The 23,245-nt window shown below is 33.9% G+C and overlaps 1 protein-coding gene across 3 annotated transcripts in view; it reads right to left on the bottom strand.

Moving 5' to 3' along the window:
• LOC136040794 (DNA-directed RNA polymerase III subunit RPC6-like) overlaps nt 1-14,370 on the bottom strand; it is a 29,716-nt gene extending 15,346 nt beyond the window's left edge. Inside the window, exon 1 of one of the 3 annotated variants that reach the window (XM_065725128.1) lies at nt 14,267-14,370. The gene's annotated coding sequence lies outside the window, so the exon portion shown is untranslated. Of the gene's footprint in view, nt 1-14,057; nt 14,146-14,204; nt 14,230-14,266 lie in introns of those variants that run through there. The other 2 variants (XM_065725136.1, XM_065725144.1) reach the window with 2 other exon arrangements.
• Between the last annotated feature and the right edge of the window lie 8,875 nt (nt 14,371-23,245).

Raw genomic sequence — 23,245 nt, 5'->3', positions numbered from 1 at the left:
GATGTATTTGATAAGATCGGGTTATGATTCAAAGGAAGTAGATTCAATTTTTTTGTTCTTCGCCAAGGAACCACTCCGTAATAAAACATCCTTAAAAGAAAGTACTTTTCAGGAAGTCTGAAAGACTCCAAGTGAAAAATTGGCCTATCTTATCAAAAAGTGCTCATTATTCTAAGTAAGTTCCAATTCACATTTTTTTACCAAGAGTAATCATAAGAGTGTAACTGCTTCATTAACATTTTTGCTTAACCACAAAATAATTCCTTGATCTTAAAGATTATCAATAAGTAAGCAAGACTCCCAAAGAACTCCTTGAAAACCACTTATTCATTGTTACAGCCAGCGATAAAGTGAACAAGTTAAATTAAATTGTAATCCAAATTTCCCGTATGACAAAAGTCGGTAGTTGATGCAGATACTGCTTACAAATTTTTTCTGAGTTCCACCAAATTTGTGGTTTTATCTGTCCAATCTCCCAATTACTATTTCTTCATTGCTTCAATCCACATACGTTGTATTTCTCTGCTTATTACTTGAAGTGTAATTCATAATTTAAAAAATATTCCTTTTTATTTCATTTCCGATTTCTCCAAGTTATTAAGTCCCTTGTAACTTAACTTACTACCCCATTTACCACCAAAATATGTCCAAGGCAATTATAGATACGGAATTTATTTCAATTATCCATGCTAAGGAAAACATTATATACGCGGCCGCGATCTTAGTTCAAGGCAAGAATGGTAAAGAGGTATATGCTGAAACATGGTACCTCAACTACGATTTAACAAAATTTGAACCTAATAGATATAAATTTGGCTTAAAATTAACGAATACCCCTAAATATCAACCCGCGAGAGGAGAAGTAAAAATAAAATATTCGAATAAAAATAATAAAGGAAAAAACTTGACAAGCCTTCAACTATTAATAAGAAAACTACAACAAAAATTTAATATAAGCTATTGGTTTTGTAAGGGCCCAAATCAAACCGGTCTACTTTTGATTGATAAATGTAGGCCACCTAAAATTTGTTATAAGATCGAAGAAAATGAAAATTGTATTAAGTACGAAGGAATACACCACCCCTTAGATGAAATCCGACATTATGCCAAATTTATGTATGACCCAACGTCCCAAGAATACGCAGTAAGGGGAAATAACATTTTCTTAAAGAGAAAAAAATCGGTAGAAGCAAAAAAAGACGCGTATAAAGGTAAATTAAAATCAAAAAAATTCAAACAATAAACAAAATCTACAATTTTTTAGACGAAACACCAGAAGGACTCCAGGCTGAAAAGGTAATTACTCATTAGATAATTAGCCTGCTTATACGTGTGACTAGTACTAACCGGGAAAATGTCGCGACGAAGAACCTTAAGTAGTACTGATACCTTAGAACCCAACCAAGACCTGATGTTTGCGAGACCAGAATTTTGGATTTCAAATAAAACCCAAAGTTTACCAAACCTCTCGGTAATAGACTATGAATTACGTGAAATAATCCTTGAATCCGCAATAACTAATGCAATAAGAAACTTACAATATAATACCTTAAGTTCTTTATTACAAGTTCCCCTCATTCTTAAAGACGATTTCGTTATACACGGAATGATCATCCTATTATACGGCTCCTTCTCACAAGATATAATGAGCAAAGATTACAATTATAGGCATGAAAATGCTTTATACACCTTCGCAGCCCTACTCCAAGCAATGCCCCCCGCTAAGTATCCTATAATAGCATCTTTAATACGCGAAAATTTTTGGCACACGCAACAAGAACCAGGTTTCAAGATAGTGTGGCCCTTAAAGTTTCTGGAGTTACTACTAGACGTGAATTACAAAATAGTGGAAAATGAAAATATATTGTTGGGAATATATGAGAACTATTTATGGTATAGTGCCGAATTTGACCCAATAACTGTAAACAATACAACCCATTATATTTATGATGAACAGTATATAGAGTTAAAAAATGTGACGATAAAATTCTACATGAACGATGAAAATTTTGGATCAAAAATTTTGCCAGATAAAGACATCATTGTGTATGAAAAATTCCTAGACACAGCTAGCCCGCTATTCTTCCGTAAGGAATTGATTTATAAAATAATTCACACGACCTCAAATAAACTCAGTCTAAAAGATCAATGCAGGAAGCAAATACGGCAAATATTAAGGAAAAGGGACATTCATTATTCCATACAAAGCCTGCAAATTCCCACTTTCCTAAAGAAATATATAATGTACATGGAAAACGGCCCCGAAATCAACGACAAAGACTTCCAATTAACATTTAAAACCCCCTACCTTTTAAAATCAGAGTACAATTTACTGGCCGATAGTGGCCCAATTTTGAGAATTACGGAAAATTATCAAATTGACGATCCTAAAACAGGATTTCAATAAGATATATCCTCACCCTTTATGTAATTTTTCTAATTTGTAGACAAGGAAGAACTGTTTAAAATAAAAGAAAAATTTGGTTGGCAGCGAATAGAAATCAATACCTTAATAAACACGTCATACGCGATTCTGGAAGAAACCAGTGTCAATCAGGTAACCGCCAATTCACTAACTAACCTGCTTATAACTAACAAAAATTGAAAAAGAAATATCATACCATTAAAAAGAACCTTAAGTTATCCCAACCTTACCAGGTTGAAAAATGGGGAAAGTTTTGATATAAAAACTAGAACTATAAAAACTCCACCTAGATACCTGAAAAGCCGAACAGCTTGGTTTCCGTGTAAAACCCAAAGTTTGCCAAATTTGTCAAAAATTGACCACAAATTATTAGACCAAGATTTAGAAAGTGCCGTTAAGAATGCAACAAGAGATTTACGATACCAAACTCTCAACCTCTTACTCGAAGTTCCTGTAGTCATCACTGATAATTTAATAACGAGAATTTTATTCATCTTGTTATTCTGTTCATTTACACGCAAGATGAGAAGAGAAAACTTCCAATATAAACAGCAACTTGCGTCTTGGACTTTTACGATCTTACTTGACAAAATCCCCCTTAAAAAATACCCTCTAGTAGCAACATTGATCAGCGAAAATTTCTGGAGAATCTATAACGAAAAAGGCTATACAATCATATGGCCTCTCAGATTTTTGTCAATATTGATAAAAAGAAATACAAATGTCTTGTTGGAAAAACCAAGCATACTAAACAAAATTTATAAAGACTACAAGATCCATTATTCAGCTAGTAACTTGATAGGAAAAGGCCGAAAATTCCACATTTATGAACCAGACTACAATGAACTAAAACAAATAATCTTTACCTGTAGCAAATGTGATGACAATTTTGCGTCAAAAATAGCGCCTCAAACAGATATAATATGTTTGTAAGGTAATGATTTTTTTAAATAAATTACGCTTACCAAAACTAACATTGCAAAACAAAAAAATATAACCTCCGTATATTTAACCTCCGTATCTTTATCCATATACTTACAGTAATATAAATATGTTTAAAATTACCAAAATCGCCAGACCTGTAAGAATTTTACAGACCGTTACAAATAAGTGTTAAAATATATCCCACACAAAAAGTCTAATCTTAACACTTAGCCTACTGACCCCTTATGTAGTTCAAATAACTCTTCGTCTAAAACTTGACTGAAAAAATATGATTATAACAAGTATTCTTTTAATAAGAAAAAAAATGGTAGAAAGAAGTAAAATTTTTCGAAAATTTAATCTCATAATTTAACTTTTCTTCAATAATTATGACACAATCTCTTAGTTATAAAAAAAAAAATATAAACTTATGGTACGAAATACAAATAGCCTACAACTTATTATTTAAATTAGGCTAAAATTCTACTAAAATTAAATTATAAGTCAATTTAATTTATAAATCAAATATTTTATTTTTTTTTCCGTTTTAACAACTAAGCTACTTAATTCAAGGCTAAAAGAAATTCAAATGCAAAAGAACACTTCAATTTGCAACAATTTTAGAAATGGTTAAAATTACTTCTCAAAGTGCAAGAAAAAAAAATGGCTGTGATCTTTGAAACGTAGTTACTAGGCCTTACAATCTTATATATAATAATAATCCCTACTTTTAAACTCCAAATTAAGTTAACTGATCCATAATTAAATTTAACCAATTAATTGGAACTATGCATCAAACTTTAACAATAAAATAAGCCTATCCTTCTATTATACATACATAACCAGTAATTTAAGTTTCCGGCCGTAACAAATAAATAAATTGTTTCATACGTTTATCAGATATGTGTTGTAAGAAAATTTTCCCCTAGGTTAGCAAAATTTTAAATAGTTTTCGTTTTTAATTATTTGGAATCATTAAGAAGTTTAACGGCGATCCTCTCAGAATACAAGTGCTATTATTTTCTTCGATATCTAGGTATTTTTATAAGAAATAAAATAACTTTAATATAAATATTGCAAATGTCTATCCATCTCCCCCTAAGCTGTCTTTCAGTAGCGAGTAATGAACATATAATAGGTCTTGAGTTAACCCCATCCCAGACCTAAAATAAAAACTTTTTAGAAAGTCACTAATAGATTATTAGTAAGACTCAGGTTAATCCTTTAATTTGCTAAATACCTAATGATTGCAGCCTTAAAATATTTTTATTTTATCTTCTAAAAACACGCACCCATATTTAATTTTCTGACAAAAAATTTAACATTTTTGAAGAGAGATGCTTGAAATTTTTGCTATTAGGTTCTTTGATACGTCGAATATAATGGTACGATTTTCGTTGGGATTCTATGATTTTTGGGGAGTGCTTCCCCCTATTTTAAATTAAGCCTTATTTTCCCCTATTTGAAATGGGCCTTTTTTTAAAATGGGCGGTACCACGGATTTTTCGTAATGGTTTTTACGCCCTTTAGCCTATTCAGACACAGAATCTTCACTAGAAGCGTCTTCGCTATTCTCTGATCCCCTTTTGGTTTTTGACATTGGCCGAGCATCATTCCTTGCTACCGTTTTATATTTCCTGGGAGCTTGCCTTTAGATTATTTCATCAAACTAGGAAAGTGCTCATCAGGCAATCTTCTAAGGCGGTGTATACACCAAGAAGTCTTTCTTAGAGCCAAATTGTCCTAAACCCTGTCTTACTTTTGAGACTACTAAGATATTTGCTGTTGGACTTTAAAGTTTCGTTACTATTGATCCAAATCGCTCTTTACCACGGTTTGTTACCACAAACTACTTAAGTATAAATTGATTCCATAAAAAACATTACTTCCTTTCTCAGCTCCAATTTAGATTTGTTGATATTTTTAAATTAACTACTTTAATACTATTTCTTGATGACTATAGCGTATTAGCCCCTTAGATTAATTTATGCTCAACATTTCAATAATATTTAATAAATTTCACTGTCACGCAATCCATTTTCCTCTCTATCATATTTATTCAAGAAATAATTTATTAAATGTTAATTACAGATAAGAAATGATGATCTTAACATTTTTGATGACCATGTGTATAAGTGCCCATACACAAGATGTCGTAAAGCATGGGATAATATTCAAACACGAAAATTCACTTCTAACTAGTAACAACGCTTGGAAAATATTTATGAAGCTAGACCCTAAGCCCTTTGAAACATTGTTCCAACAAGTTATAAGACTGGAGAAAAATACATTTGATCTGAAAGAATCAATTTTTCAATTTTTAAAATCAGACAAGGGACTACAAGCAACCAAAAGCAACCATAAAGAAAAGAAAGACATACCATCCCCTAACTATCCAAAAATCAAAATAAAAAGAATAGTAGATGATTTTGATGCAAAAATGGCCGAAATTGATAAAGGTATAGGACTCGGTAAAGCCATTGAAAAAAGAAAAAAAAGATCAATTAACGAAAACCAAAACTCAGATATCGGTAAAGAGACCCAAAATGTAATTGAACCAATAAAAACCCAACTTAGACAAAGAAAATTTTACGATGGAAAATATGCATTATTGAACGAATTGCCCACAGTATGGAATTTCTTCAAAGAACTATGGAATGGACCAAAACAAGTTAACAGGGCTGAGAACAAACCCGTACAAGAAGAAATAAATTTATCTGGAATAAAACCAACAAAAGTTGAAACGAGAGATATAACCAGTATTTCCCCAAACACACAACAAACCGCTACAATTGAAACCCAAACAACAAACATTGTATCTGACCTCGTGACGCGAACGAATAAAATACCAGAGATAATAAGAGGTATAGAAAATATTGAAGTAGGATCAAATTCGACTAATGGTACCAGCAAACCAAAATACAAGTTTAAATGTCAATACTTTTGTAGAATAATAAACGTTACAACGGAAGCTACCAAAATCAACACGACCTCCCATATTCCATATCTTACTTCTAATACCGAAGAAAATACAAACGAATTAATGGAAGTCTCCAAAAGTACCTCAAAGAAATACGAAACGACTACCTTCTGGAAATACGATACTCAGAACGAGGAAACCACAGCAGAAACTGAATTTACTCCAACAACAATCGAAACTGAACATACCCCAATAACAGAAGTGGAAGAAACATTCCCCTCGTCAAACCCCACGACGACTGACCCACAACCAATACAGTTAGACACCTCGATGTCAGAAATTACTACTGAAACTATCCCTGGTGTACTAATGCCAATTAAGAACAATGAAATTTTAATAACAGTAAGGCAACCATGGCAATCAACTAGCTGGCTATGGACTTCTACGAAGAAGGGAAGAATACAAGTTAGGTGGCAAATTCCTTTTGTCGAGACAGACTATGGTAGAACACAATGTATGGATGGAGACAAAAAATGTCAAGATGAAAATCACTGGCGAGAATGTTGGACAATAGATGGTAAAAAAAACTTGCGCGCGTCTGGCCATGGCTGACGAACCAGCAAAGAATGAATTAGAACCCCTCCCGGAATTAACCATGGAAAATGCCCATAAAATATCAACTCATCAGGCATTCCTCATATTATATAGACTAAGGTTAGAAGCGTTATTTGAACTGTTCAGTACAGAAATACAAAAACTTAAACAAAGCACTACACGTATATTTGAAGTATTTTTTCCGGAGGAGTAAATATAAAAGATCAACAAGTTTAATCCCAATAGTAGGGGAGCTTGCTTCTCGACTATTCGGCTTGTCAACCGAAGAAGATTTAAATATATTAAGAGATAATGTTAAAAGGCTCTATACAGCCATGAATACAACACTACATGTACAAAAAATACAAGCAAGTATCGCCAATTATCAAAAAGACAAAATCGAGGCCATATCCAAAAATATCTCAAGAACAGTCAGCACAATGAATTATTTAAAAAATGAAGTAGACAGAGTAATCTCTGATTCCAGCCTAACGATGGTGTCACTCGACATTGTTATTATGTCTTTGTTGAACTTAGCCACTGATGTCAGTAAATTTGAATTCGCGTTATTTGAATTAACAGGAGGATCCCTTTCTTACGACTTAGTGGATCCCTCGGATCTTAAGAACATCCTAAACGAAATAAAAACTGACTTAACATTTGGTCTCCACTTACCAGTAGAACCAGAAGTAGCTAACTTGTTTTTATATTATACCAAACTAAAGGTGCATATCACCGAGATCAATGAGCAACTGTTTGCTGTAGTCACAATTCCTTTGATTAATCAACAATCCATATATGACCTATACAAAATATCTACCTTCCCCATCAACATTAAAGAGACAAACTCCTTCATGAGCATCATCCCAGAAGCGGAATATATGTTAATAGATCAAGATAGAAGAAAATACGTACTAGCAAATGCCGAAGAATTAAAAGAATGCGTGTCATTTAAAAATTTGGTCTGCCAACTTACATTACCTATATATAACGTAAAGATAGGATCATGCATGCTAGATCTATTCCTAAAGGAATCGCAGCAACAAAATATTCCTGATTCTTGTGAAGCCTTAATAGGAAATACCAAAAGAGAAACTTTCATTAATTTGAGGAACGACTTATGGTTATTTACAGTACCTAAAAAGACGGTAGGAACCCTATCCTGCTATAACAATACAGAAAAAATTGACCCCAGCTATCGAATTGAAATATTATTACAGGACGTTGGAACTATTACAATCAAGCAAGGTTGCAGACTTGTAACTAAAGAAACAACTGTCCAAACACCTCTAATCACAACCAGCACTAACGTCATGAGCCCAAAAATAATAAACTTTCAAGGAATAAACTTGTCCTTCACGATTCCGAATATAAATGATGAGGAATCTAATACATCCATATGGCCAAAAATAGAGAAAATTAAAGGTACAATGCAATTAACAAAAATAAAGGAAGCGTTAGATATGCAAATACCCTTATTCACTGACGAAGACCAAAGATTGAAATATGTGGAGAGCCAATACGGTTTGTTCTCACCAAGCTCATGGTATAATATTATAATTACTATATTCATGGTATTTCTTATTTCACTAACAATAAGAGCGCTACTAACAATTAACTATGGGAAACTGCTGAAGCGAAAAAGGATAAATAATGATGCAATTGAAGCACAAGAGATGCATCAATTGAACCCTACTGCTCCTGATGATATTTAAGCCATTTTAACAGGGAGGATGTAATAATCCGGGGAAATTGAGAGGTCTTTCCCCGTACGTTAATATCCTTTCCCTACTGTAGGAAATATTGTTGGTGTATAACAGCTAAAAGGCTATGATGCAACATACTGTATTACTTTTTGGCATATACATCAAAAATACTTTTGGCAGAAAATCTTATGTAAATATAGACCTCGAACAAGCACGAAAGTTTCGTTCCTATTTTTTTATGTGCAAGAGATTTAAGAGGTCATCTCTTGTAATTTTGCTGTTCTATTCCAAAATGAAAACATTCCAAGGCGTAATAATTGAAAGGCTATGATACAAAATGTATTACTTTTCAACTAATCACGCATTGGAAGTTCTAAAAAATTTTATTGGATTAAAGTATGATCCAGAATATATTAAGACCTCTATGTAATCTTATATTTAACCACCCTCTTTAGTGCCGTGTTTTTATATTTACATGTAATCATAATAATATAGTAATAGTGTAATACCAATAAAACTATTCTTAATTACTATATGACCAAATATACCTCACGTTACTTCGAATGTACCTGAAAATTATTAGAATTTAAAACTTCAATTAAGAAATCGTACATTCAATTTCCCTTTGAATGTTTAAAAAATAATATTACTGTTATGCAATTATATGCTATTATTATGCAATTTCATATTACAATAATGCTTTATGTTATCGTATAACTAGTACCATTTTATATGTTAACAACATGATTCTGCTTGGAAATTTTTTTTACAGAATTTGGCATACTACTAACATTGGCCAACAAACGTCATGGTCAAAGACTACAAAACACCTATCATGATTTATCAACCACCGAAGAATGCCCGAAACACATCTGATCCAACCAGACAACTATCACCCAAGTGACATCCCAAATAGAACCAACTACTTACTATCATCATTCATTTCTGACTGAATAACGTAGACTAGAGAAGACGAAACATCCAGCCAGCGGGTACAACCACAACATACCCACCACGAAAACACCATAAATGATAACCCAATTCAATATGGAAACCCTCACAGACCTAATGAAGATTTAGAACAGGACATCCTAAATCCTAATATTTTTAACTTAGGAATCAACTACCAAGTAAGGTCTTAGATACTACTTCAGTCTATTGAATTAAATTAAGATAACGCTAAAGACAATTAAGATAACGCTTAAACTGCCGAAGAGAGCGGGAACAGGACGGAAGAACCGTAGTACCGGCGGTACTTTTGTACTTAAACTGCTGGGGATAGGTGATTCTGGGTCCCGCGCTTCCCATTTTGTAAAAGCGTAAAAACAAACAGTCTTTACTTTTGCAAAATGGTGATAAATTAGAAAATGACATTATATTTGTTCAATCAGTAAATAGGGCAAGGACACGAAAATTGTGATTGGTGTGAAATTAATATCCAGAACTAAATAGTGATGAACATTGAAAAAGTGCCAAATAGTGAATTATAAATTTAATTAAATAAAAGTGCCAGTGGAAATCTTTTTATCTTACGTTGTGTATTTTTATTTTTATTGTTAAAATGCCTGGGATCAATTAAAAATCAAATATAACAGTTAAAATTTCAAGTAAAAATGAACAATTGGAACCAGGTATTCGTGTGTAATAACAGTTAATGTCAAGTGTTGTGGTTAAATAATTTTCTTTTAGTGCTAGGTGCAGGACATATATATATAAGGTGACGGAAAATATTTCTTAAATTTTAAATCATCATTTATAAGGTTATGGAATTATAATAAAATTTTAATAGACAATAAGGATTAAATGCAATGTTTAAAGAAAGAGATTAGACTGATTGATGGGGACATCAATCTACAACGGGAAAGGGGATATGTAACATATAGACCAGCCCCCTCCCCTCTATAAAATTCAGGGCCAAATCCCTCATTAACACCCCCTTAGAAATCCTCAAATATAAGACCAAATCTCTCATCCATACTCTGCTAGAAACTCTTAAGTTCAGGACTAAATTTCTCAGTCATACCCCTTTAGTAAATTTCAATTAGAAAAAGGTTTGAATAAAATCATTTAGAATTTAGCAGTTGCTAAATTTAGCAGTCTGCGTAGTCCAACGCAGTTGGACTACGTGCATTTAGACAAGTTAAATGTTACTTAACAAGCTAACTAACTGGTTATTCTGAACTCTGGGTTTTTTCGACTCCAAACCAGAAAGGAAATCCTTGCCATGAAAATAACTTCTGGGTGCGGGACTAATCACATGATTGGATAATACCAATAGTAGCGGAGGTCAACCGCCACAGGTCACCAAGCCTGTCCGGGGAGTTCTGGTTTTAGAAATCGCGTTGGATATATCAGCCCAACGCAAGGAGCGAGTAGTCAGTTTTTCAGGAGAGATTTGAATAGTCAAGATCAATTGTTCATGTTCACCTTTTCATGCTATAAGTCATTGAAGCTATTTTGTCCAAGGTTGTATATTGTAAGTAAATAAACCTTATTGTATTTAATCATCTTCTGTCTATGTACTAGGGCATCAGGTACAGTTCCTCTAGCCTTCAGGTACGGTCCCAAGGGAATCTATATTTGTTTCAGGAGACCTCAAACAGCACTGAGATGGTTCTGTCTCCCAGGTTACTGGGGATTATATACGAAGCCTTTTTATTTTATTAATAATTTAGCTCCCATATCCACATTAAGCTATTAAGACTTAGAAAAGTCCCAAGCACCTCAAGGCAAAACCCCCTTAAGTAAACTTATCACTCCAAACCTATTATTTTACAAACCATCCCGTAACACAGACACTTACAGCAAACCACTTCTTCTCCAATAAAATTGCATCTTTCTAGAATTCTTTAACTGATGAGATGGTAACAGCCCCTACCACCAATGCTTTCAAATTTGGAGTAGATTGTGAATGGCTGAAGCAACCATGGAAAACAAAATGAGATGCTCCAAATTGGAATCATTGCCATCACTAACCAGCAACATCACAGGATTTACCTTAGTTGCTGGACAATGCAATTAAAGATGTAGCATTACTATTAAAAATGGTACATGCAGTGAGTATGCAGAAAGTAGAATAGCCAATGCACATGTTTTTCACAGTTAAAAGAAAGTTTAGAAGAATTGTAAAATAAGTCAGAAAACGAAGATTTGGACACTTGAAGCCATGGTAATAATATTGATAAAGTATAAGGTAAAAGGGCAGGTCAGGGAATCTTTTGAAAGAAACCCTAAACTTTCTTACAACTAATTTAATAGAATAATAAATATTTAAACTCCCTCTAGACATTGGGTAAATACACAGACCACTTCATGTAATCCCACAAATATTGTAGAATAGCAAACACTAATGCTATAATAATGAATGGCACTCAGGATTACCTTCAAATGATTTTCTGATTTGTACTTTTACCAAGTATAGATCTAAAGCACTGGTACTCAAGAATTCCAAAGAATAATTTTTAGAGGAACTATCTAAGGACAGTCTAAGGTACTCATTTGACAGACTATGGGTCAAACATTCAGCTCTACAAACAATGGAGTTTGAAAAAACTTTCCAGGGCTATACTGAAAGAAATACTGGCTGATGGCTAGGATGTATTTTATGGATAAGATTGCCAAAGATTGCGCTTTTTGGCTTACTATCAGGGGCCAAATGAAAATCAGGCTATGCTGGGTGGGAAGAGGTGTAAAGGAGGATTTACATAAAATTGGAACATCATGGAAAAGAGTGAAGAGTGAAGGGTTACAACAGAGGAGAGGGGCTCCATAAAAAGTTACTACCTTGATGGTACCAAATATGGCCCTGATATTTTTTTCTCTTGATGTATTGTGCAACAGGTGACTCTTGTCTGGACTCAAAGAAATCCAGTTACTAGAGTGATTGACTTTAAATATTGGATAAAAAAATATCAATTTAAATTATATCTGAGTGATATTTTTTGTTTTATTCTAGCATTTGACTTCAATCACTCCAAAGAGCAAGTTAAGATAACACTGAAATATGGATAAAATGGAATAAAACACAATAATCTGACTACTGGAGAAAGAATTCTATGTTTTTTTAGTGTTTTTGGTCAGTTTGATATATATCCTAAGACTATGGACAAGACCATTATGAAGGGTGTTGCATTATCAGGACAATTGCTAGGCCTATTGAATTGAAGGTCTGTAGGTTCATCCCTGAAAGTTGTGTTTTCCTAACCTAAACCCTTTCTGAGATAGCAAGAAGTCAATTAACTAGAATTTTACTGAAAAGGCAAAATTCTAGTTAATTGACTTCTTGCTATCTCAGAAAGGGTTTAGGTTAGGAAAAATAAACTTTCAGGGATGGATCTACAGGCTAAAGTATGTCCTGGGAAGGTATTCTAAAGTACATACCTCCACTCCTTCTCCCTCTAGAGGGCTCTGAAATTTGCCTACATGACTGGTCTATACCTACTGAAATTTTTGCAAAACAACATTTTACCTTAATTTTCAGTTACTAGTTGCTTTTTCTCTGCCTTTGGTTCTGAAAATGCAATTCCTGTTATTTGAGTATAATTTTGAGCCATATTAATGGTTTTTTTTCAAAATTTAGGAAATGAATTTGCATATCTTTAAAACCTTATAAAATGGAACTGAGCAAAGTTATGAAGCTGAAAACAATTTTTTTGTACTTCAATTAAGCAGAAGATCCATTTTGCAAGGCTTCACTTTTATAATGTACATATTTTTAAAGGTCAGGGCCCTCTGAAGGGAGAAGGAGTAGAGGTAGTTGCTTCAAAATACCTTCCTGGAACATACTTTAGTCTGTAGATTCATCCCTGAAAGTTTCATTTTCCTAACCTAAATCCTTTCTGAGATAGCAAGAAGTCAATTAACTAGAATTTTACCATGTTGGTAAAATTCTAGTTAATTGACTTCTTCCTATCTCAGAAACGGTTTAGGTTAGGAAAACACAACTTTCAGGGATGAACCTACAGACCACAGTATGTCCCGGGAAGGTATGTTGAAGTAACTACCTCTACTCCTTCTCCCTCTAGAGGGCCCTGACCTTTGATGACCTTTAAAATATGTGTTTTATAAAAGTGAAACAAATTACAACAAATTGTTTTCAGCTTCATAACTTTGCTCAATTCCATTTTATAAGCTTTTAAAGATATGCAAATACATTTCCTAAATTTTGTACAAAAAACCTTGATATGACTCAATGTTCTAGGCAACTCAAATAACAGGAATTGCATTTTCAGAAGTAAAGGCAGAGAAAAAGCAACTAGTATGCTAACTGAAAATTAAAGTAAAATGTTGTTTTGTCAGATGTTCAATAGGTATAGACCTGTCATGTAGGCAAATTTCAGGGCCCTCTAGAGGAAGAAGGAGTAGAGGTGGGTACTTTAAAGTACCTTCCTGGGACATACTTTAGCCTGTAGGCCCATCCCTGAAAGTTTCATTTTCCGAAACTAAACTCTTTCCAAGATAGCAAAAAGTCAATTCACTAGAATTTTACCCGAGTTTCGAATGTTACAACTATTCGTTTTATTTCTTTTAGATAATGAATCTTGATCCATAATTATGCAGTTGGGTACAAAGTTCCTAGGCTGCCAACGTTCTAACTTAGGCTGTAGCTGAGATTTTTTAAGAATGGTTTAGTTACTTGGATTTACATCAAAAGACAACTTTCAGGAGCAACTAAAAAGAATAAAAACAACTACCCACCAGTTGACTACTTTTACTCGTTCACGTTTTCTAAATTCAAATTTCGGATTTCCTACAAAATCACCAAATTTCTTAGGCCGTTCCTAGGGTTGCTGGCCTTCGGGGAAATATTAATTACAGCACACCTCCCAACTTCAGCATAAGCAAAAAAAGGCAAATCGAAGTGACAAAATGGATCAAAGTGAGTGATTCCCTTGCCGTGGCACACCTCTAAGCCACTACATCTGGGGCAACTGCTCTGATCACCTTCCCCCTAAGAGCGGCTTTGTTAGGACCAAAGTATAAAATGAACATTTTTTTTAAATAGACTATAATATTTAGAAATATATAAAATACTTTTTGAAAAACATAAGAAAGTATTCTAAATCCATTTTTTTTCTACTGACCATTGGTATTTGGTCCATATTGAAGTATCCTGGATGTAACTCCTTTCCACGTTTCCCTTTCATTTTCCAGAAAATAAATTTGTTACCCTCATAGGTTTCTCATATACTTTTCATACACTTCCTTTCATTGCTCTATCTTTTCTAATATTAAACTGTTCATAAAAACATTCTTCTTTTTCAGCAGTCACGCGCTTTTCAGTCGAGACTATTCAGCCCTTTTCCTTTTGACTCACTCTGTGAGATGGACAGTGCTTCTGAGTTGGTTTGTCCTTATTTGTCCTGAATCTGCTCAGATTCCTTGAAGTAAACCTTTCGAATCTAGGAGTTGAATTATAAGAGATTATATGTAGTTTTGTGCTCTGTTTGCAGGTATGGTCAGCGAGAGTCTTGGCTGATAGTGAAATTTTGTGGTGTTTGAAGCATTCTAACATTTTACATTGCAGTGTATACTATGCAGACCTCAGAATATTACATTCAAATAGGCAATGGTCAATTGTTTCATTTTTAAGATTACAAGACCTGCAAAGGGAAGAATAGGCCACTTCACCACTTGAATTATTGAACTGATATGAAAATGCCTGAAAATTTAGCCCATTTGATCCAGACTTAATTCTGTGATAAATCTTAGAAAGGTGCTTATTGGGGAAAGGTGACAGTGTTGGATTATTCAATAAAAAAACCTTCCCACCGCCGTCAAACACATTACCTCTGCGTTCCATAGCGACCATGCTCTCCTATTTATTTATTTTCTACCTTTACCCAGGTATCCTATCTTTTCAATTTATCATTTTCCAAAAAAATTCTTTTATTTCATATTGCCCTTAATAGCAAGGTGCAGCTCCTTTGTCAGTACATTAAAACAAATTTCACTTCATATAAAAAAATAAATCATACCCGAACACAATCATTGGGTCTTGCGTTGCTGGGCAGTTAAAATTCATATAGATATACAAATTTTTCATTCTGAACCTTAGTCATATAAATATATATATATTCTTGAAAACGGCTCCACATTTTCTTTGGAAATTCGTATCCTGGTATTTTTTGGCTTAATGAAATGGTCAAAATAGGTCACGAGTTTGAGAAAAATTCGTTGAGCTTCAATTTTTATTTTTTTTGGGGGGGAGGGTCCCATGAATCTTTATTAATACACTTCAAGAGTTCACATAAGATTAGCAGCGGGAAGACTTGGAACGAGTCAAAAACAAAAGTAAAGAACAAAAAAATATGCGGTTACAAAACATGCGACAATGAGAAGTGGAACGGATTCAAAATGGAAGTGAACAAGAAAGAAATATGCAGTTTAAAGATATGTCACAGCGAGAACAAAGAAATATGCAGCTAGAAAATAAGTGGGAAAAAGACTTACAGGCGATAGCGAGAAAGCAAGTTTAAGAACTGCAATTGGTCAATTATGCTGATTCGTTCTGCACATCATAAATAAAGTGCCGAACAAAGAATTGTGTTTTTAGAAGACCAGTAACAGCAAATATCAGAACGAATCAAAAATGAGAGTGAAGAAGATAGAAATACCACGCTAGAAGAACAACACCATCAAAATCTTCAACGCTAATAAAACATGGTGCGAAACTCAACAAAAATCTACAAAGGTGCCATAAACTTACGCAATTATTAATTACAAATCATTTGAGCCATTTAAGCTATACGAATTCCCTATGGAGTTCTCTATTTTCCCAAGGAAATAATAGAAAACCAAGGTGAATCATTTGGAGGTTGCTGCTTACAACGAGAATCAGCATATCCAAGCCTGCCACATACCGAGTGCCTTGGCTCAGTCTCGAAAATTTTTGGCCCCAAAAATGATCTAAAAATGTTACAAATTTAAGGAAGAATTTACGTTTTTTCCCAGGGTGGTTGTTTCAAACCTATGACGACGCCATGAAATCAAGAAGAGACTCACATTATCTGTGGTTAGAAAACAAGTGACAACGAGAATCAATATATACAAGCTTGCCGCGTAGCCGTGCCGGAGCCAGGCCTCAAAATCGGCTAGTTAGTTTTTAATTGGCATATTGACATTTCTGGCCACAAAAAACTAAATAGGTCACAACTTAAAGCTAGTCGCTTGAAATGTTTTTTCCAGGGTGGTTGTATCGAGCCTACTAAAACATTTTGACATCAAGAAGGGGTTGCAGTTAGAAGAAAAGCGACAATGGGAATCAATATATACAAGCTTGCCGTGTAGCTGTGCCGGGGCCTGCGGTTAAAAGAAGTCTGAAGTAGAAGGTGCTAAAACCACATCCAGCACCAAAAGACGGTGCTAAAAGGTGCTAAAACCACATCCAGCACCAAAAGACATAGAGTTCAGGCTAACAGTGACCGAATTACAAAGTTGTAATTTTTACAAAGGTTTTATTATCTAATTTAAGGTCCATTTGCTTAAACCGAGTACAAACAAAATGAAATGATTTAACTTCCAATGGCTGGAAACGATACGTCAAAAGAACAAGAAAGAAATTCTTGTCCAAGAGCCCGGACCATCTAATGCAACAAGACATATCCAAAAAGCTAAAACAATGGGTAAGGGAAAATGTTTGAAGGCTTGTTTAATGAAAATTAAGCACAACTAAATGTTAATCGAAAATAAGCGAAAGTGAGAATCGCAACAGTTAAAGCAAAAGACATGGAACAAATGACAGCAAGTCACATTGAATTGTAAACAAAAATTTTGAACAGCGATCTATGGTTAGGAATTGGAAAAGACGTTTGTTTATCCATAACGTCTTAAGAAATTATATAACATGATGTATGAATCCAAACGATTAAAATAAAAAGGCATGGAAAAATGTCTGAGGCAACGATAAATGGAAATGAACGACAAAATCTGCGATTGGAAGATAAGTGACAACAATGATCACATCAAGTCGTAAGTGAATTCTCTTCTTAAAAGGAAAACAACAGTGAAAACCAAAACGAATCCCAGAAGAGTACAGATCATATAAAAGGTATTATTATCTGAAGGATTAAGAGGAAAAACGAATTGAATTCACGCCCAAATTTTATAATTCATGTAAAATTGCTGATTTGACACTTCATGACTTAAAGCTAAAGAACAACTCGATGATTATGCCAAATTCGTTTAGAGCCTTAATATTAAAAAAGTCATGTAACACTTCTTAGAGAAAATGAAAGAGTGTATTATGAAAATTCATTTAAAAATTCTGATTCTCCGAAAAACTTGGAATTTAATTAAGGATAAAATTGGAAAAAATAAAAAGTTATCACCTCCTGAGGTATTAATTAATATAAATTGTGTAGAAGTTGGAAAACCGCAAGATGTTGCTAATATATTTAGTGATTATTTTGCTACTGTTGGTCAAGCAATTGTTTCAGCAGGAATAGATTTGTCCCCTTACAGGTCGCATAAAGAATATTTACCTCCCAATGAATGTACGAGCATATTTCTGGCCCCTGTTAGGTTTGCAGAATTCCATATGATTATCAAAAATATAAAAAACGGTAATTCAGTGTGATATGATGAATTATCAACACATTTGTTAAAGAGTATTGCCGGAGTTATTTTTGAACCACTTATCCACATTTTCAATATGAGTATCGATTCAGGTATATTTCCTAGTAGATAGAAAGTTGCCCGAGTAATTCCGTTGTATAAACAAGGCGATAAATCTGATGTAAGTAATTATCGTCCAATTGCAATTTTATCGCTATTATCTAAAGTGCTTGAAAATTTTTTAAAAGTTCAAGTTTTTTTATTTCAACATTCACAAATAAATAAATAAAATACAACACTTTTGCGCTGGAGAAAACCTATGAGGGTTTGTATTCGCACGAAAGTCCACATATCTACTAACCTATAATAACAAATTCAATCTCGCTTACTCATTAATACACATACTCTCCTTGCCCCCTTTCATTCCTCCCAACCCTACCTTACCCCCTGCCCACACTTACCTCCCTAGCCCCACCCTTACCTCCCGAACCCACCCTTTCTCCCCTAATCACCCTGCCACCTAAAAAAATTCAACATTTATCCCTGCCCCCTTTCATTCCTCCCAACCCCACCTTACCCCCTGACCACCCTTACCTCTCTAGCCCCACCCTTTCCTCCCGAACCCACCCTTTCTCCTGTTCTCCCCTTATCACCCTGCCACCCATAAGAAATTCAACATTTATCCCCCAAAAAATAATCTTTTAATTTCTTTTTAAACTGAGGTACGTGTTCCGCCGCCCTAATGCTCACTGGTAGTCCATTCCATACACTTGGACCCAGGTGTTTCATTGAGAATGAAGACCGGGTACAATGACGTAAATCCACAATTATATCACTACTTTGCCTTGTTCCATGATTATGCAGATCACTATTTGTTTGGTAAAAACTCTTAAAGACATCCAGGGCTAGGCCATTCACACATCGAAACACAAATACAGCAGCCTGGTAATCTCTTATCTGACCGATATTAAGGAGCTTCAGCGACGTAAAGCAAGCACAGGTGTCATGCAAATCCCGGGCATATTTACCTATTGTTCTAACAGCTTTATTTTGTAGAATTTGCACTCTTCTATAGTTGGATGAAATAGCGTCACTGTGACATCTCCATGACAGGTGGCAATCCAGATAAAAACCAAGATAGCGGAGATGATCAACTTGCTGAATTGGTTTACCACATAAAGTTACGAGTTAAAAGAAAGGATTTCTAGCTATTTAGATAAAATAAATTTCTTTACCAAATATCAATTTGAATTTAAGGCAAACCGTTCGACATAACACGCAGTTGCAGCTCTTTTATTAAAAATAAATCATTGTTTAGATGATGATTTCCATGTGGCTACCGTTTTCTATAATATAAAAAAAGCATTTGACACTTTAAATCATGAAAATCTTCTTGACAAAATCATAAATTCCGGCATAAGAGGGCAAGGATTACAAATTATTAAATCATACCTGTGCGGACGCAAAATCACAGTAGCTGTCGGTGGAAAAATGACTATCTTATTGATATTGGTGTCCCCCAAGGCTCAGTTTTAGGTCCACTTTTATTTTGATTTATATTAATGATCTTCCACGAGGTTTGCACGAGAATATTAGCCATGCAATTCTATTTGCAGATGATACAGCTATAACAGTTAAAGCTAGGGATTCATCGACGTTGCTCGAAAATATGACTATAAGTGTTACCTCAGTAAATCGATGGTTTGTTTCCAATAATCTAGTACCAAATTTTACAAAAACCAATTTTACGGTTTTTGGTCGTTCAAAACGTGCCACTCGAGAGATTTCTTGTCAGGAGCTTCAGGTTGGTGATAAAAAATTTGTAGGGTCCAATCATATCGTTATTTAGAAGTTTCTCTTGATCCCCTTGTCATTTCATAATCATATTGAGTATTTAAGATTAAAACTTGCTCAACATATTGGGTCGATGTATCGTGTGAAGAATATTTTTCCTTTTACCATTTTAAAAATAGTTTACCACTCTCTAATTACTTCTTGTTTGATACATTTTGGAAGCATATAAAACCCTTACAGGTGCTACAAAATAGGGCAATAAGAATGCTTGGAAATTTCTTACATCGACCTTCAAAACTTGAAAATTTTTCGGAAACTAAAACATTATTCCTTTTCTTAAATTTGTTAGATTTAAATATTATACGAGTATTAAATACTTCCATATGGCATTTTCAAATCCAAAATTCTAAAAATTATTTCTATGACAAATCTCTGTTAATTTTACTTCCTCGTTCGGATTGTCGGAGGTCTGGGATGTACAGAATTCCTTTTGTAAGTTTTGAAAGGTCAAGGTTTTCGATTAGGTACCAAATACCTTCATTGCTAACAATTATAATCTGAATGACAAAATTCTGTTTGATCCATCCCAAAAATCTCAACTAAATTTAAAGAAGCAAATATTAAAGATTGTTTGCTAAAATTTTGATTATTCACCATTGATGATGGAAAATTAAATTATTTGATATTCTTATTTGTGTGTTTTTTTTTGTGTCCCTGTGTCTGGGATGGCCTCCCACGCCCCTCCTGCCCGATATTTATTTATTTACTTATCCTTGTTACTTCTCCTTTATGAGTTTTTTCTAATTTGTTTGTCTTTTGCCGTGTTAAATTTTGGATTCATTATTACGATGATATGTTGATGTTTTTTCTATATTTTTGCACTGTCCCAGCCTTACGAGCTCTGCTCTCTGTTGGGGCATAATGTTTTTTTTTTTGTATTTTTTAAGTTGAATAAAGAAAGTTGAAAGTTGACGCCATATTTAAGAGTTCCGGAAGAAAACGAATTCATTAAAATGGATGATTTTTTCATGCATTAACAGGACGAAAAAATGAATTCACGCCAAACTTTATTAGCTCAATCATTATTGCTTATTTGACACCTCGTTGCTTAGAATAAAAGAATAGCAAATATATATTCTCCCTATAAACCAACAACCGCCTATTTGTTTAAAACATCTTTCTGTTAGAATCATAGGCCTTGTTAGTATTTTTCCCATTGTGGTTGCATCAAACCTAACCTGAAGTCTTGACATTAAGAGGAAATTTACGTTATCTGCAGTTAGAACACAAGCGAAATTGAGAATCAATACACACAAGCCTACCAAGTGCCGGGGCCCGGCCTTGGAATTGGCTACATTTTTCCTAAGGTGGTTTTATCAAACCCATATTGACACTGAGACATCCACAAGAGGCCTCACACTGAAGACACTCCAACTAGTAGTTGGAGAGACTCGAACTATTAGCTATTATTTGTGACTGCAACAGCAACTCAAGCGTTTCCACTGTTACATGATTTCTCAAATTATTTAGTTTGCGAAGTAATACCAAAGGTTGAAAAGTATTGCAAAGTTAATGCACCAGCTGTTAGGTGGTCAGTGAATACTCTTGGGAAGAGGAGCCAATAATTTTTCGAGAACTTTCTTGAGGTGTCATTGGAGGAATACATTCGGACTAGGGGTACAACATGGATGATGAGGGAGTTGAAACTGTTATAGAAGCTGAAACTATAAAAAATCAGAATTTTTGTAAGAATACAAGCATAAAAAACCTACCTTTAATACAGATTTCCAAAATTTAAAACCCATTAACTTCAACTTGCCTTCCAAAACATAATATCATAAGAGAATTTGCAACGTTCGGTCACTAAAATGGAAACACCCTCAAAAGAGCAAGCAATCTGTAAAAAACTGCTTATTGTGATGTTAAAATGAATAAGAATCAGATTAAAACCAACAACTTTTTTCCCAACGAAAGTACAGAGTGACGTTAATGCTTAGATGAAGCATTACATTTAGGATATAACTTATCCTTAGAATAGTATAAAAAATGAACAGGAATTATGTCATGACAATAGCATGTTTAGAGACCTCCCCAATAAAAAAAAATTTATATATATAAAAATAAATATACAAGTGAGGGATTAAACACGGGATGGGTGCCGCTGGTCTCTTACTTTTTCCATTAGATTTGAATACTTTTCTGAAAATACAAATTCAACCAATGTTTAACTGCATGATTTGTTTACTGACGGTTTCTCAAAATACATCGACTGAACATCCTGTTGTTTAAAAAAGTGCAATATGAGCCCTCATTCGAAAAGCCTTATAATTTCTTTTCAACATTTCGTCACATTGTTTTGCATAGAACCATTCTTCTATGTATCAATGAGATAAAAGAATCAAGATTTAGCGTAAGGAGCATAAGGTTTGAATTAGGCAATAACAAGGATAATTTACTTTCGTTTCATTTTTTAATGTTGTCTTCGCGATGAATCAAATTGGCAATCGAAGTCCTTTTCACATTTTACCGTTACATAGAAGGTCCTTAATTCTAGTTCGATGTTTATTAAAAGACCATTTTGTCATCCTGTTTGTTTTGGTCATCGCAAAAATTTAACTACAAAATCTGTAAATGTATAACCTATCATCAGATGAATATAACCAAATGTCCTGGTTCTTATGCGTCATCATATAGTTTTATCATTTTTATACGCTGTTGCTTTTTTCTGTTGCAAATTCGTCGTTAGTCTAATATTCCGTCAATGTAGTTTCTTCAGGGCTCCAATTTTTGGGGGAAGTAATATTCTATTAAAACATTGAAGCATCGCTCATTGTCAGAATTTTAGGGTAGACACTATCTTCTTTAGTGACGATGAGGGTACCACTACAAACGAGACGGCTATATATAATGCCTGAAACTTGAAATACAAGTAGCAGGCCCTTATTTATGCCTACTACACTTAGGTGTACTAGGATACAGTTTTCAGTCCTACCCCCCAATAGCAATGTTCAGTCCGTGTTATATTTCATGAATTTGGATATACGTACTATTTTTCTTTTATTATTATTATAATTTGATATTATTTAATTCTAGAAAACAAATCTGCTGATTTCTTTCTTTTTTTAAAAAATTGGTTTTATTTTGAAATACGAATCAAGTTTTGATGAGAAGTATAATAACACTGTGAGCCCATCTGGTCCCATTGAGGTGGCGGGAGAGGGTTTGATGCAATTACAATGCCACATTGGGAATGAGCATTGAATAAGGAACCAAATACTATTTTTCCCCATCTGATTTCTTTCATTTAAACACAATTAGTAAATAATT

The sequence above is a fragment of the Artemia franciscana genome, chromosome 2 (assembly GCF_032884065.1).
Source record: "Artemia franciscana chromosome 2, ASM3288406v1, whole genome shotgun sequence".
NCBI lineage: Eukaryota > Metazoa > Arthropoda > Branchiopoda > Anostraca > Artemiidae > Artemia > Artemia franciscana.
Note: the sequence above shows the minus strand (reverse complement) of the source record. Positions and strands in the feature narration are given on the sequence as shown.